The sequence below is a fragment of the Pristiophorus japonicus genome, chromosome 20 (genome assembly GCF_044704955.1).
Source record: "Pristiophorus japonicus isolate sPriJap1 chromosome 20, sPriJap1.hap1, whole genome shotgun sequence".
Taxonomy (NCBI): Eukaryota; Metazoa; Chordata; class Chondrichthyes; family Pristiophoridae; genus Pristiophorus; species Pristiophorus japonicus.
This window is the reverse complement of record NC_091996.1, coordinates 33,067,518-33,082,424: the sequence shown is the minus strand read 5'-3', so window position 1 is coordinate 33,082,424 and position 14,907 is coordinate 33,067,518. Positions and strand designations below refer to the sequence as shown.

General features: G+C 42.4%; 1 protein-coding gene across 1 annotated transcript in view; it reads left to right on the top strand.

The window, feature by feature from the left end:
* Positions 1 to 14,907, top strand: part of rc3h2 (ring finger and CCCH-type domains 2) — a 149,842-nt gene that overhangs the window by 1,436 nt on the left and 133,499 nt on the right. The gene's annotated exons all lie outside the window — the stretch shown is intronic.

Here is a 14,907-nt window from a genome sequence, read left to right as displayed (position 1 = left end):
AGTTAAGACTTATTGAAAAAGTGTAGCTAAGTTTTTAATGGCGTATTGACTGCTGAACAACTGTTCTGGTCCTGAAAAACTAATTTTATATTTGTGGAATGTTAAAATTTTTCAATTAATAACATTAAGAATTACATTTTATTTTAAAAGTTTGTGAGGTATTTCAACTTCTACCTTAATCTATGTGCATGTCCAAATCTTTATTTTGCTCTCTGTAAAATTTATAAAAAGTAAATTAGAATCTGTGCATTGTACTTCCTGTTTTGCTCTCTGTGAAAATTCTTCAATATGATTGGCTGCTTGGTTATCTTGATGACATCACTGTTGCTGGACACTGGTGGTTTGCTTGATTTGGCACCAGATTCAAATGCAGGTGGGAAAAGCTGAAATCAATGCCACAGAGATCACTAGATCTTGCCAGTAGCTTTCTTCAAGCTCAGTGGCGATCGCCATCGCTTAGCCCGGAATTTACAGTTAGCGGCTATTGGTTAGAATAAAACCTAAAGTGTGCACATCAGGACTTGATGTACCACTATTGACAATGCAGAGTAAATAACGTGGGACTTAAAAGATTTGTTTATATGGTAGATGCATATGACCAATGAAAGCTTTTTAATGGTGTATTTAATTGTAATTTTAAGTAATTTGAAGAGGTTTAAAAAAAAAACTAACTGATAAATAATTGGCCACATTTTTGCATTGGTGCATAATTTAAGTATTGAAAGTTTCAAATTGTCAGACATCTTTTCTTCCTGTTACTGTTCACAGTTGCTGTATTTGGAAGCATTGATTATTTTAAAATTCATTCTCAGGATGTGAGCTTTGCTGGCAAGGCCAGCATTTGTTGCCCTGAAAAGGTGTTGGTGGTGGAGTGCTTTCTTGAAATGCTGAATTTGTCAAGTAGTTTGATACAACTGGGTGGCTTGCTAGGCCACTTCAGAGGGCAGTTAAGAGTCGACTACATTGATGCGAGAGGCCAGACTGGGTAAGAATGAAAGGTTTCCTTCCCTTAAAAAAAAATAATTAGTGAGCCAATTGGATTTTCACAACATTATGAAAATTATTTCATGGCTGACGTGGTGGCTTCATATAGTTGACAACATAGCCTAAAGTAGAATAATATAGTTTGGACACATTAAACATGTATGCAGCTTGGGTCCTGTTTATGTTCTGAGAATTCATTTGCAATCTTAGTATAGATGTGAAATTCATTTATTTTGCATAATTTGAGGTATTTCCACTGATTTTATTCCCCTTTACTGTCCTTCCAACCCTCCCTCCCCGCCTCCGCCCCATTAAAATTCCTTTCATCACACAGCTCTGGAGGCTGTCCATGGTTGTGATTTTGTGATGTCATGCTTCTACATTGTGAATGTTTGTACAGAATTGCAGACAGTTCTCTATCTGACATACCAATACATTTCTGGTTAACTGATCTTTTTATAGGTTGTACACCATGAGTTAAAAGATGATGTAAAACAGATTTGTGTAATAGGCACTTATGTGTGTTTGTAGAAAACAAATTACTGCAATAGTTCAAACATGGCAGCACCATAATGTGTGACAACATAGTTGACTGACATTTGGGCATCATGTTACAATCTCAATACAATAATTGCATTTCAGATTAGGCATATGTACACTGGAGCTCAACCTTTAAAGGTTCCTAGTAATAATCTGATCTGAATTCAAAATATTATAGACTCTGAATACTGATGTAGAGTTAATACAGTAGAGACTGCTCATGAGGATTTCAGAGGCTAGAGTAGCGATATCAATCATCTTTCTATTCAAAATGGATGGAGTACCCATCACCTAGAGAGAAGATTTTTATTCCTATTCCTTTACAAGATGTTCAGCTGAGCTACAAAGCACTATCCTATTCTTCATTACTTATTTCCATCTCTGCAACATCATTTCTGCCTTTATCGCCACCTCTATCTCAGCTAAAGCCGTTATCCACATTTCTGTTGACTCCAGGCTCGACTTCTCAATTGCACTTCTCTCTGGCTGCTTGAGTAATGCCCTAAAATAGACTCTAATTTGACCACAATTTGGCCTTGTATCCTGCACAAAGTTCCACTTGCCCATTACCAATCTTTCACTAGTTCCACTTTTCCCAACACACTGAATAAAAAATATTTATCCTCATTTAGTAATCTCTCCAAAGCCTCACTCTTGTCTCTGAAGCTTCTACCAGCCCTGTGTCTCCGTCTATGCTTCTTGGCCATCTAAATTTGGCCCCATGCACCTCTTGATCGCTATCCTTCATTCCCCCACTCCACCATTAGGGTCAGAACCTATGGTAATCTTGGTTCTACTTTGTGGAACTGCCTTCCTTTACCTTGCTACTTCTCTCCTTGTCAGAAGTCTCCTCGAAACCGCTCTCTGACCATGCTAACTCTCCTTTCACTGAATGGCATTGCTTCTCTGTAAATGATTCTTGGGGATCTTGATTTTTTAGCTTTAACTATCCTGTTGTAGTGATGTGTGAGTTGTTTAAAACCATGATTTGGTGCTATTATGGTGATGTAGAACTTTATGTTATCAATTTGTTGGTTAGAAACAAAGTTTGAATGTCGTAGATCTCGGACAATTCATGGGTTGTCTTGCTGCACCTGTATAAATCTGGAGTAACTTGCGTAGAGAAATACTGCTAAGTTTGTTAGGAATGTATACAAAGAGAAAATTGTTTCCTGTTATTTGACTTGGTTGCTTTAAAATGAATGTTGTTTGAGTAGCTATTGGTTTGGTTTAGGGGGAAGAAGATCATGTTTTTTTGGGTCCCGGCTGAAAAATAGTGTCTGATGGCAGGAAACCTACTACCTGAGCAGTTGTAAAGTTGCTCTGATACAATTAAAAAAAAACACTTTTTTGCTGTGTTTTCATGGGTTTTCTGTGTTATCTATTCCTCTCTCCCCCCCCCCCCCCCCCCCCCCCCTCTTGTCTTGTTAGGCAGTCCCTCAGAGTCGAGGATGACTTGTTTCCACACTGATATAAGTTCTCTGGTGACTGATGAGTCCAATGTAGGACCTACAGTCTCTGTCACAGGTGAGGCAGACGGCGGTTGGAGGGATGGGTAGGTAAGGTGCTTGGGTTGTCGTGCGCTTCTTCCGCTGTTCGCGCTTGGCTTCCGCTTGCTCCCAGTGAAGAGACTCGGTGTTCAGCGCCTTCCTGGATACTTCTCCTCCACATTGAGCGGTCTTGGGCCAGGGATTCCCACGTGTCGGTGGGGATGTTGCACTTTTTCAAGGAGACTTTGAGGGTGTCCTTGAAGCGTTCCCTCTGCCCACCTGGGGCTTGCTTGCCGTGTCGGATCTCTGAGTAGAGCATTTGTTTTGGGAGTCTAGTATCGGGCATGCGGACGATGTGGCCCTTCCATTGGAGCTGATTGAGCGTGGTCAATGCTTCGATGCTGGGGATGTTGGCCTGAGCGAGAACCCTGACGTTGGTGCGCCTATCCTGCCAATGGGTTTGCAGGATCTTGTGGAGGCAGCGTTGGTGGTACTTCTCCAGTGCTTTGTGGTGCCTGCTGCACATAGTTCATGTCTCTGAAGCCTATAGGAGGGCGGGTATCACTACTGCTCTGTCGGCCATGAGCTTGGTGCCGGATTTGAGATCATGGTCTTCAAACACTCTCTTCCTCAGGCGACCGAAGGCTGCATTGGCACACTGAAGGCGGTGTTGGACTTCATCATTGACGCCTGCCTTTGTTGACAGTAGGCTCCTGAGTATGAAAAATGGTTCATGTTATCCAAGGCCTCGCCATGGATCTTGATAATTGGCGGTGGGGGGGTGGGGGGGGTAGTACCATGTGGCAGGGGCAGATTGGTAGAGAATTTTTGTCTTATGGATGTTTAATGTAAGGCCCGTACTCGTACGCTTCGGTGAAGATGTTGACAATGGTTTGGATTTCGACCTCCAAGAGTGCGCAAACGCAAGCGTCGTCTGCATACTGCAATTCAACCTCCCCCTTAAGAAACCAGTTCATACTGAGGGTAGGGGTAGAAATTGTAAATAGTTATGACAGCTAAAAGGTGGGTAGGTAAAAAGATAAATTTAAGAAAAAGGGAATGTTTTCAATTTTATTTGTAAATTATAGAATGTAAACAAGAAAGCTACAAAAATCTGATGTGCTTCTGGAAATATTAGCATTCATCCTTAAATGCTGCTACTCCAACCTTCTGCAATTGTTTTTTTTAATTAGTTATGTATAGTTAACTCCCTTGATGACTCAATTGATAAAGTGCACTGCATAGTACAGTTTTGAACAATTTATAAACTAGGAAATCCCCAGATTTGATTTCCTTGAGTCGCTACGGTTAGTGTCCATATTCCTAAAATTGGCCTCAGTATCTCTCGATTAGGGAAGGGAATAACCAGCCATGACTCCTGCTCCGAATGCTATTCAGTGCCACCTGCTGGAAGAATGCAGGTGGGGATTCTCTGGGAGGACAGGATCAAGCTTAGCTTGATTCTCTTTATACTTCCCCACCATCGCACCTCCAATGTCGAAATGCCAGTACTCGCTGTCCAGACCAAACATAAAAATTGGTCAATTTCGCAATGTACTTGAAGGATGTCACCATCTGTGGCACCACAGTTAGCTTGCTTTTGGTGGCAGGGGGTGGTAAGTGAAGTTATACATTAGACTGCTTGTCTATATCATAGTTTTAAAAACAAATTGGAAATCTTAATGACAGTTATTGTGCTATATAATTTGATTTTGCTTGCTGACCTACAATGGCTCCCGGTTAAGCAACACCTCAATTTTTAAAATTTCTCATCCTTATTTTCAAATCTTTCCATGGCCTCGCCCCTCCCTAACCTCCTCCAACCTTACAACCCCCTCTGAGATATCTGCGCTCCACCAATTCTGGCCTCTTGTATATCCCCGATTTTAATCGGTCCACCACTGGTAGCTGTGCCTTCAACTGCCAAGCTCTGGAATTCCCTCCCTCATCCTCTCTACCTCCCTTTCCTCCTTTTGAAATGCTCTTTAAAACCTACCTCTTTGACCTCTGCCCTAATATCTCCTTATGTGGCTCGGCTCCTGTAAAGCGCCTTTGGACGTTTTACTATGTTAATGCTCTATAGAATCATTGAAAGGTAACAGTACAGAGGGAGGCCATTCGTCCTGTCAAACCAGTGCTGGCTCTCTGTTAATGATAGTCCCACTCTATCACCCTTTTCCCATAGCCCTGCAAATTATTTTCCTTCAGGTACTTGTCCAATTTCCTTTTCAAAGCCATGATTGAATCTGCTTCCACCCTCCTCTCAGGCAGTGCATTCCAGATCCTAACCACCCGCTGCGTAAAAAAGTTTTTCTTCATGTCGCCTTTGGTTCTCCGCCAGTCGCCTTAAATCTGTGTCCTCTGGTTCTTGACCCTTCTGCCAATGGGAACAATTTCTCTCTAATCCACTCTGTCTAGGCCCCTTGTGAATTTGAACATCTCTATCAAATCTCCTCTCAACCTTCTCTGCTTTAAGGAGAACAATTCCCAGCTTCTCCAGTCTATCCACGTAACTGAAGTCCCTCATCGCTGGAACCATTCTTGTAACTATGCAAGCTATATAAGTACAAGTTGCTGTTGTTGTTCTGTAGGCTTTACAGGCATTTTTACAAGAACACAGTTTACATTGAATTCAGAAAAAAATAAGAGTATAATTCTTGGGTTTATAACTAGTAAATTATGTCTTTTCATACTTGATTATATCACGGCTGTACACTGGTTTACACTGTAAAGTGTTGCATCAGGGATGAAAGATCATATTTGTAACATATATAGTGATAAAATCAAAATGATGACTAGTTTTCTGGCTGATGAACTCAGAGGACACGGTGTTTTTCTGAGCTGCAAATCGGGTGACAAATGAACCCGATGACCATTCCAGATCGGAAGGGTATGGTATTTACTTAGAGGTAACAATATACCTATACGTTTAGGACCTTTTCCTTCTTCTACCCTCTTACAAGTTTATAAAAGTAACTGTAATTTATAAAGAAAGAACATGCATTTGTATAATGCCTCATCATGACAGTTCAAAAATATCCAACTGCTTCACATACATTGCATTACTTTGAAGTGCAGTCACTGTTATCACAGCAAATGCAGCAGATACTTTGTGCATAAAAGCCACAAACAGTGATGCTAAAAATGAATGACAGGTTATTTGTTTGGTGATGACTGAGAAAGAATGTGGTCCCTATGCTTTTTCGAATAGTTGTAGTGAGATCTTTGACTCTAATGAACAGGTAGATGGGTCGCGGTATAATGTCTCATCTGAAGGATAGCTCCACTGACAATACAGCACTTTCTTAGTATTGCACCGAAGTGTCAGTTTAGTGAGACATAGCCCACAATTTTCTACATCCAAGGTAAGTGCTATGAACTGATCTAAGCTGATGTCAGTTTACTAATTATGTAGGTGCATCCTTAAATTCTAAATGTTGAGATCTTTTAGTTTAAAGCATAGATTCTATTGCTGATAGGTTATAAAAACATAGAAAATAGGTGCAGGAGTAGGCCATTCGGCCCTTCTAGCCTGCACCGCCATTCAATGAGTTCATGGCTGAACATGCAACTTCAGTACCCCATTCCTGCTTTCTCACCATACCCCTTGATTCCCCTAGTAGTAAGGACTTCATCTAACTCCTTTTTGAATATATTTAGTGAATTGGCCTCAACAACTTTCTGTGGTAGAGAATTCCACAGGTTCACCACTCTCTGGGTGAAGAAATTCCTCCTCATCTCGGTCCTAAATGGCTTCCCCCTTATCCTTAGACTGTGTCCCCTGGTTCTGGACTTGCCCAACATTGGGAACATTCTTCCTGCACCTAACCTGTCTAACCCCGTCAGAATTTTAAACGTTTCTATGAGGTCCCCTCTCATTCTTCTGAACTCCAGTGAATACAAGCCCAGTTGATCCAGTCTTTCTTGATAGGTCAGTCCCGCCATCCCGGGAATCAGTCTGGTGAACCTTCGCTGCACTCCCTCAATAGCAAGAATGTCCTTCCTCAGGTTAGGAGACCAAAACTGTACACAATACTCCAGGTGTGGCCTCACCAAGGCCCTGTACAACTGTAGCAACACCTCCCTGCCCCTGTACTCAAATCCCCTCGCTATGAAGGCCAACATGCCATTTGCTTTCTTAACCGCCTGCTGTACCTGCATGCCAATCTTCAATGACTGATGTACCATGACACCCAGGTCTCTTTGCACCTCCCCTTTTCCTAATCTGTCACCATTCAGATAATAGTCTGTCTCTCTGTTTTTACCACCAAAGTGGATAACCTCACATTTATCCACATTATACTTCATCTGCCATGCATTTGCCCACTCACCTAACCTATCCAAGTCGCTCTGCAGCCTCATAGCATCCTCCTCGCAGCTCACACTACCACCCAACTTAGTGTCATCCGCAAATTTGGAGATACTACATTTAATCCCCTCGTCTAAATCATTAATGTACAGTGTAAACAGCTGGGGCCCCAGCACAGAACCTTGCGGTACCCCACTAGTCACTGCCTGCCATTCTGAAAAGTCCCCATTTACTCCTACTCTTTGCTTCCTGTCTGACAACCAGTTCTCAATCCATGTCAGCACACTACCCCCAATCCCATGTGCTTTAACTTTGCACATTAATCTCTTGTGTGGGACCTTGTCGAAAGCCTTCTGAAAGTCCAAATATACCACATCAACTGGTTCTCCCTTGTCCACTCTACTGGAAACATCCTCAAAAAATTCCAGAAGATTTGTCAAGCATGATTTCCCTTTCACAAATCCATGCTGACTTGGACCTATCATATCACCTCTTTCCAAATGCACTGCTATGACATCCTTAATAATTGATTCCATCATTTTACCCACTACCGATGTCAGGCTGACCGGTCTATAATTCCCTGTTTTCTCTCTCCCTCCTTTTTTAAAAAGTGGGGTTACATTGGCTACCCTCCACTCCATAGGAACTGATCCAGAGTCAATGGAATGTTGGAAAATGATTGTCAATGCATCCACTATTTCCAAGGCCACCTCCTTAAGTACTCTGGGATGCAGTCCATCAGGCCCTGGGGATTTATCGGCCTTCAATCCCATCAATTTCCCCAACACAATTTCCAGACTAATAAGGATTTCCCTCAGTTCCTCCTCCTTACTAGACCCTACGACCCCTTTTATATCCGGAAGGTTGTTTGTGTCCTCCTCAGTGAATACCGAACCAAAGTACTTGTTCAATTGGTCCGCCATTTCTTTGTTCCCCGTTATGACTTCCCCTGATTCTGACTGCAGGGGACCTACGTTTGTCTTTACTAACCTTTTTCTCTTTACATATCTATAGAAACTTTTGCAATCCGTCTTAATGTTCCCTGCAAGCTTCTTCTCGTACTCTATTTTCGCTGCCCTAATCAAACCCTTTGTCCTCCTCTGCTGAGTTCTAAATTTCTCCCAGTCCCCGGGTTATTGTTCCTTCAGGGACATGGGTGTTTTTTTGTGGGGTTGAGGGATGTTAAATTATTTTCAGTTGGGGTGAACTGTGTTGAATTGGATGATTTCAGTTGTGACTTGGTTTCAGCTTCCTGAGCGAGGCAGGGGAAGAAAATAGTCCAGGGTTCCTATTTCTGGTTGCTATCTTGTGAACTCTGTTGGATATGTATATCTTGAGTATGGGCAGGGTTGGGCTCGAATGCCCCAGTAGTTGATTATCTTGGCAACATTCTCGGTTCACAACTCAAATAAAGAATGTTTTGGACTAAGGTACCAGAGAGCAACTGGGTGTGGATTTGCATCCAGGATAAGTAGCTAGCTTTTGTAAAGGTGGATTTACAAAAGTGTTAAAAAAACAATCTAGCATTGCACTATATATTGAGTGCATAAATGTGGATGCAATACCGTGGAACAGAAGTATGCAGGATTGGGCAACTACTGTTCTGAGTTCTCAATCTGAAACATGCTGCATGGGGGGGAGGTACTGGGAGTATACTGGATGTCTCCACCAAATGGGTGGGAAGTTGAAAATAAGATTGGAAGGTCCTTTGGATCTGATTAAGCAGCTGTTGAATGGTCTGAGAGCAGGAAGCAGAGGCCCTATGCGGAGAAAAAAAATTGGGAAACTTGGGGCTGGATTTTTGGTCTTTTGGTCACCTGTTAGCGCCCCGGAGGGGCGACCATGGTGGTGGGGATGGTTTCTGGGCGGGTGGCCAGCTCCCTGCGTCCTGCCAGAAAATTAGTTGCTGGTTTTGCATGGGCGCAGAGCAGCACTGCCCAGGAGTGATAAGCCGGCATGCAATTTGTTGTGCGCCATGGTGGGCCCACCTGGTTCCCGGCAGCGGTGAATGATGGAATTGGGAAATGAGGCAAGTTTGATTTGTGTTTATTTTTGCAATGTAGCTTATTGAGGTGTTTAAAGTATTGGGAATGTTTGCTTTTTTTTTGCCACAGGAATCTCTCTTGGGGCACTCCGAGGCCAGCTGTTTAGCAACAGATTTTCAGTTGCTCAGCCAATCTTAGGCCCTAAAAGAGGCGCCTCCCTTAGCACTCTGCCCCACACTCGGGGCCCAGCTGATTAATTTTGCTGACTGAGGCGCAAGCTGTACCCGTAAAGCACATCTTCTGTCTGCCAAAACTAGAACGTATAACTTTACCGCCTGGCCGCCATTACCGCCCCGAAATGACTAGAAACACACATCCAACCCTAAAGGTTGTAACTTTTTTCTAAAACCTGGTTATATAATCATAACTGTAATAGCTTATAAGTTATCACATGCATCTGGAAGCAAAAGCCAAAATGGAATGTGACTAAGACTGAGATTTGAATTGTTGACGTCATTCATAATGATGATTTGAAAATTTTGGTTCCTCTGTATCCCTATTAATAGCAGGAATCTGGGCTTTGGTTATACGTTCTAGTTTTGGCAGACAGAGGATGTGCTTTACGTAGCAATCGCATCAAGCATTGAGGTCATAAGTTGCAGTATGTGTAAACAAAAGTAAAGCCATGCTATTATTAGATAAATGCCACTTTTAGCTGATTGATTTTTTTCCCTCCTAACTTTTTTTTTCTGTTCTCTATGTTGCTTGATGAATCAGTCCCCATTCAGCACAATCTGTAGACTTCGCAGTTGTGATGCCATGATGCTCTAAAATGCTGCTCCAAAATGCTGCTCCATGCTTGAAAGAAAGAAAGGCTTGCATTTATATAGTGCTTTTCACAACTTCTGGACGTCCCAAAGCAGTTTACAGTCAATGAAGTACTTTTTGAAGTGTAGTCATTGTTGTAAATGTAGGAAACCCAGCAGCCACATTGCGCACAGCAAGCTCCCACAAACAGCAATGTGATAATGGCCAGATAACCTATTTTAGTGATGTTGCTTGAGGGATAAATATTGACCAGGACACCAGGAATAAATCCTTGCTCTTCTTCAAAACAGTGCCATGGGATCTTTTACAGGCAGACGGGGCCTCGGTTTAAGGTCTCATCCGAAAGATGCATCTCTGACTATGCAGCACTCCGTCATACTGCACTGGAGTGTCAGCCTAGATTTTTGGTGCTCGAGTCTCTGGAGTGGGACTTGAACCCACAACCTTCGGACTCACAGGCGACGGTACTACCAACTGAGCCATGGCTGAGACATGTAGAAGTAAAGCATGTCTTCTGCAAGCTGAAGGAGCATGGTTACTTACTTTGTCTCCATGTGTTAGCGTGCACATGCGTGTGACCGTATCTGTTGTTGGCTACAGATATATTTCAATGGTTGGGGCGTTTTTAAAATGACAAGCTTGTTCATTCAGTTTATATAACTTGTTGGAGTCATGTCGAGTGATTTGAGTCTTGAACTCGATTTATAAATAGTCCAAAAGGGATATTGTCTTCAGGCATTAATGCTATTTAATTATGTAAATCCTAAACATTGACCCCTGCAACAATGAACTGGAGTCTACATAATTGCTCCAGCTGTAGGCACAGAAGCATGTTGTCAATTGTATCCTAAGCCTTGGGCTGAAACTGACATTCATTCAATGAAAACCGTAATATGTCCTAACACAGCCAGCTTGCAGATACGGATAATGAGTAATGGCAAATTTAAAGTGGAACCAAAATGAATGATCCAACATATTAATTTCTGTCTTTGGAATACTTCAAGAGAAGAGATCCTGTTATTTGGAGAAGTAAATGACCTTTTCTGGATCCTTTTGATTTGTATCAAATCAGTCTTATTGGTTGCTTAATGCCAGCCTTTTTAGATATTTATGAAGGTTTTTTGTTCTACTTTGTGCTATTTCATTTGGTTATATGTGATAAGGCAGGTAGATGAACATTTATAATTTTCCCCCCCTCTTCAGTTTGTCTCCCTTAGAAACATAGGAACAGGCATAGGCCATTCAGTCCTTTGAGCCTGTTCCGCCATTCAGTGAGATCATGGTTGATCTGCGACCCAACTCCATATACCCCTTTGGCCCATATCCCTTAATACCTTTAGATAGAAACCTAGAAATCTACAGCGCAGAAGGAGGCCATTTCAGCCCATCATGTCCACGCGACCGACAAAGAGCAAAACAGTCCTCGGTCAGCAGCCCTAAAGGCTACATATAAACCTATGAACAATGCGGAAAGGTAAAGAGTATCCAGCACAACCAGTCCGCCTCACACAACTGCGACACCCCTTACACTGAAACATTCTACACTCTACCCCAACTGGAGCCATGCGATCTCTGGGGAGAGACAAAAAAACAGATTAAAAACCCAGGCCAATTGGGGGGGGGGGAAAAATCTAGGAAAATTCCTCACCGACCCATCCAGGTGATCAAAACTAGTCCAGGAGATCACCCTGACCGTATTTGATTCCCTGCAGTACTTACCATCATATCTGCGCCAGCCAACAAGAGGTTATCCAGTCTAATCCCACTTACCAGCTCTAGGTCCGTAACCCTGCAGGTTACGGCACGTCACATGCCCATCCAAGCACCTTTTAAATGTGGTGAGAGTTTCTGCATCCACCACACTTCAGGCAACAAGTTCCAGATCCCCACAACCCTCTGTGTAAAGAAGCTCCCCCCCCCCGCCCCTCAAATCTCCTCTAAACCTTCCACCAACCACCTTAAAACTATGCCCCCTCGTAATAGACCCCTCCACCAATGGAAATAGGCCCTTGCTATCCATGATATCCAGGCCCCTCAGAATTTTATACACCTCAATGAGGTCTCCTCTCAGCCTCCTGTATTCCCATGAGAACAAACCCAGCCTATCCAATCTGTCCTCATAGCTAAGATTCCCCATTCCAGGCAGCATCCTAGTAAATCTCCTCTGCACCCTCTCTAGTGCAATCTCATCCTTTCTATAATTCGGCGACCAGAACTGCACGCATTATTCCAGCTGTCACCTAACCAGAGTATTATACAATTTAAGCATAACCTCCCTGCTTTTGTATTCTATGCCTCGGCCAATAAAGGCAAGCATTCTGTCTGCCTTCTTAACCACCTTATCCACCTGGCCTGCTACTTTCAGGGATCTGTGGACAAGCACTCCAAGATCCCTGTGTTCATCTACACTTCTAAGTGGCCTACCATTTAATTTGGTTAAGAAAAAGCTATCAATCTCCGATTTAAAATGAACAATTGATCTAGCATCAATTGCTGTTTGCGGAAGAGAGTTCCAAACTTCTACCACCCTTTGTGTGTAGAAATGTTTTCTAATTTCACTCCTGAAAGGTCTGGCTTCATTGTTTAAACAGTACCCCCAGTTCTAGAATCCCCAATCAGCGGAAATAATTTATCTGTATCTACCCTACCCGTTCCCCTTAATATCTTGAAAACTTCGATCAGATCACCCCTTAACCTAAATTCTCAGGAATACAGCCTTAGTTTGTGTAATCGCTCCACATAACTTAACCTTTGAAGTCCGGGTATCATTCTGGTAAACCTACGCTGCACTCCCTCCAAGGCCAATATATCCTTCCTAGCTGCTCACAGTACTCCAGGTGTGGTCTAATCAGGGTTTTGTATAGCTGCAGCATAACTTCTGCCCCCTTGTATTCTAGTTCTCTTGATATAAAGGCCAGCATTCCGTTAGCCTTTTTGATTATTTTCTGTACCTGTTCATGGCATTTTAATGATCTATGTACCCGGACCCCCAAGTGTCTTTGCACCTCCATAGTTTTTAGCTTTCCACTATTTAGAAAGTACGCTGTTCTATCCTTTTTAGGTCTAAAGTGGATGACACCTCATTTACTTGCATTGAAATCCATTTGCCATAATTTTGCCCATTCACTTAATCTGTCGATATCTCTTTGTAATTTTATGTTTTCATCTACATTGCTGCTTATCTTTGTGTCACCAGCAAATTTGGATATATGACTTTCTATGCAATCATCTAAGTCATTAATAAATGCTCTGAATAGTTGAGGCCCCAACGCGCAACCCTGCGGGACACGACTAGTCACATCCGGCCAATTTGAGCACCTACCCATTATCCTTACTGTCTGTCTCCTGCCACTCGGCCAATTTCCTAACCAGATCGATAATTTGCCCTCAATTCCGTGGGCTTCTACCTTAGTTAATAGTCTCTTATGTGGGACTTTTTCAAATGCCTCTGGAATCCATATAAATAATATCCTTAGACATTCCCCTGTCCACTACTTTAATCACCTCCTCAAAAAATTCAGTCAGGTTTGTCAGGCATGCTGGCTCTCCCTGATCAACTGAAAATTTTCATGGTGTTCAGTCACCCTATCCTTAGTTATAGACTCTAGTACTTTCCCAACAACAGATGCTAGGCTAACTCATCTATAATTCCCTGATTTTTCTCTCTCTCTCTCTCGTCATTCTTAAATAGCAGAGCGACATACACAATTATCCAATCTGAAGGAACGATTCCTGAATCGTGAGAACTTTGGAAGATTATAGTTGGGGCATCTGCAATGTGCTCACCTACTCCCTTTTAAACCCTGGGGTAGAAACCATCTGGTCCTGGGGATTTGTCGCTCTTTCATGGCACTTTCTTCATTACTGATATTTTACTTGCGATAATTTTATTGAGTCCCTGTCCCCGATTCAATATTAGTTTCCTTGGGATTTCCGGCATGCTATCCTTCTCTTCTACTGCAAATACTAATGCATGGTCAACATGTCTGCCATCTCATTATCATTGAGCATATCACCGCTTTCACTTTTTACTTGGTCCTCACTACCCTTTTGCTATTTATTCCTCTTCCTCCCTCCCAACCGCCATCATCAATGTGTAGCCCTGTCTGTTTAAAATAAAGCTGAAATGGATTTTCCATCTGATAGAAAGAGTATCCAATTTTTTTTTTAAAAAAGCAAAACCTGATATTTTAGTGCCCAAGTAAATTTTGTCAAATACCTTTTTTATGGTGGATCTCCTGTTAATACGGATTCTTTTTCCCTCAATCTGGTTCAGCGAATACACTGACACGCGAACACCGTAGCAGCTTATAACAAAACAGACTTTATTAATTGTTTCACTGGCCGAGACTTATCAGAACAAAGGAACGCTCTCCCTCAGAATGCGCTCACTTCCCTCGGACAAGCCCCGTTACAATGTAGGGGCGCAACAGTTATACACTTTCGGTACGTAATACAATTGAGGGACATTCAATTCACCCTATCCTTTTGTGATCCCTCCTTCCCTTTGTCCACGCATGAGCCGACACCTGGCCTTCCTTGCCCAATTAGATACGGGCAAGTGGTTATGTGTAATAGCAACTGTTTTGCACAAAGAGCTTTTCACCCATTGCTTGTTATTGCTACAATTTTACTGGCATGACTAGTAACCAAGACCTTGAGCAAGTCTGCTATTTGCCAATGTTGTAACATTTGCAGTCTGACATTCTTTTGGTTATCCTTCCATGATTCCTTTGTTCACTTCACTGTCTCCATTGCTATATGTTTTCAC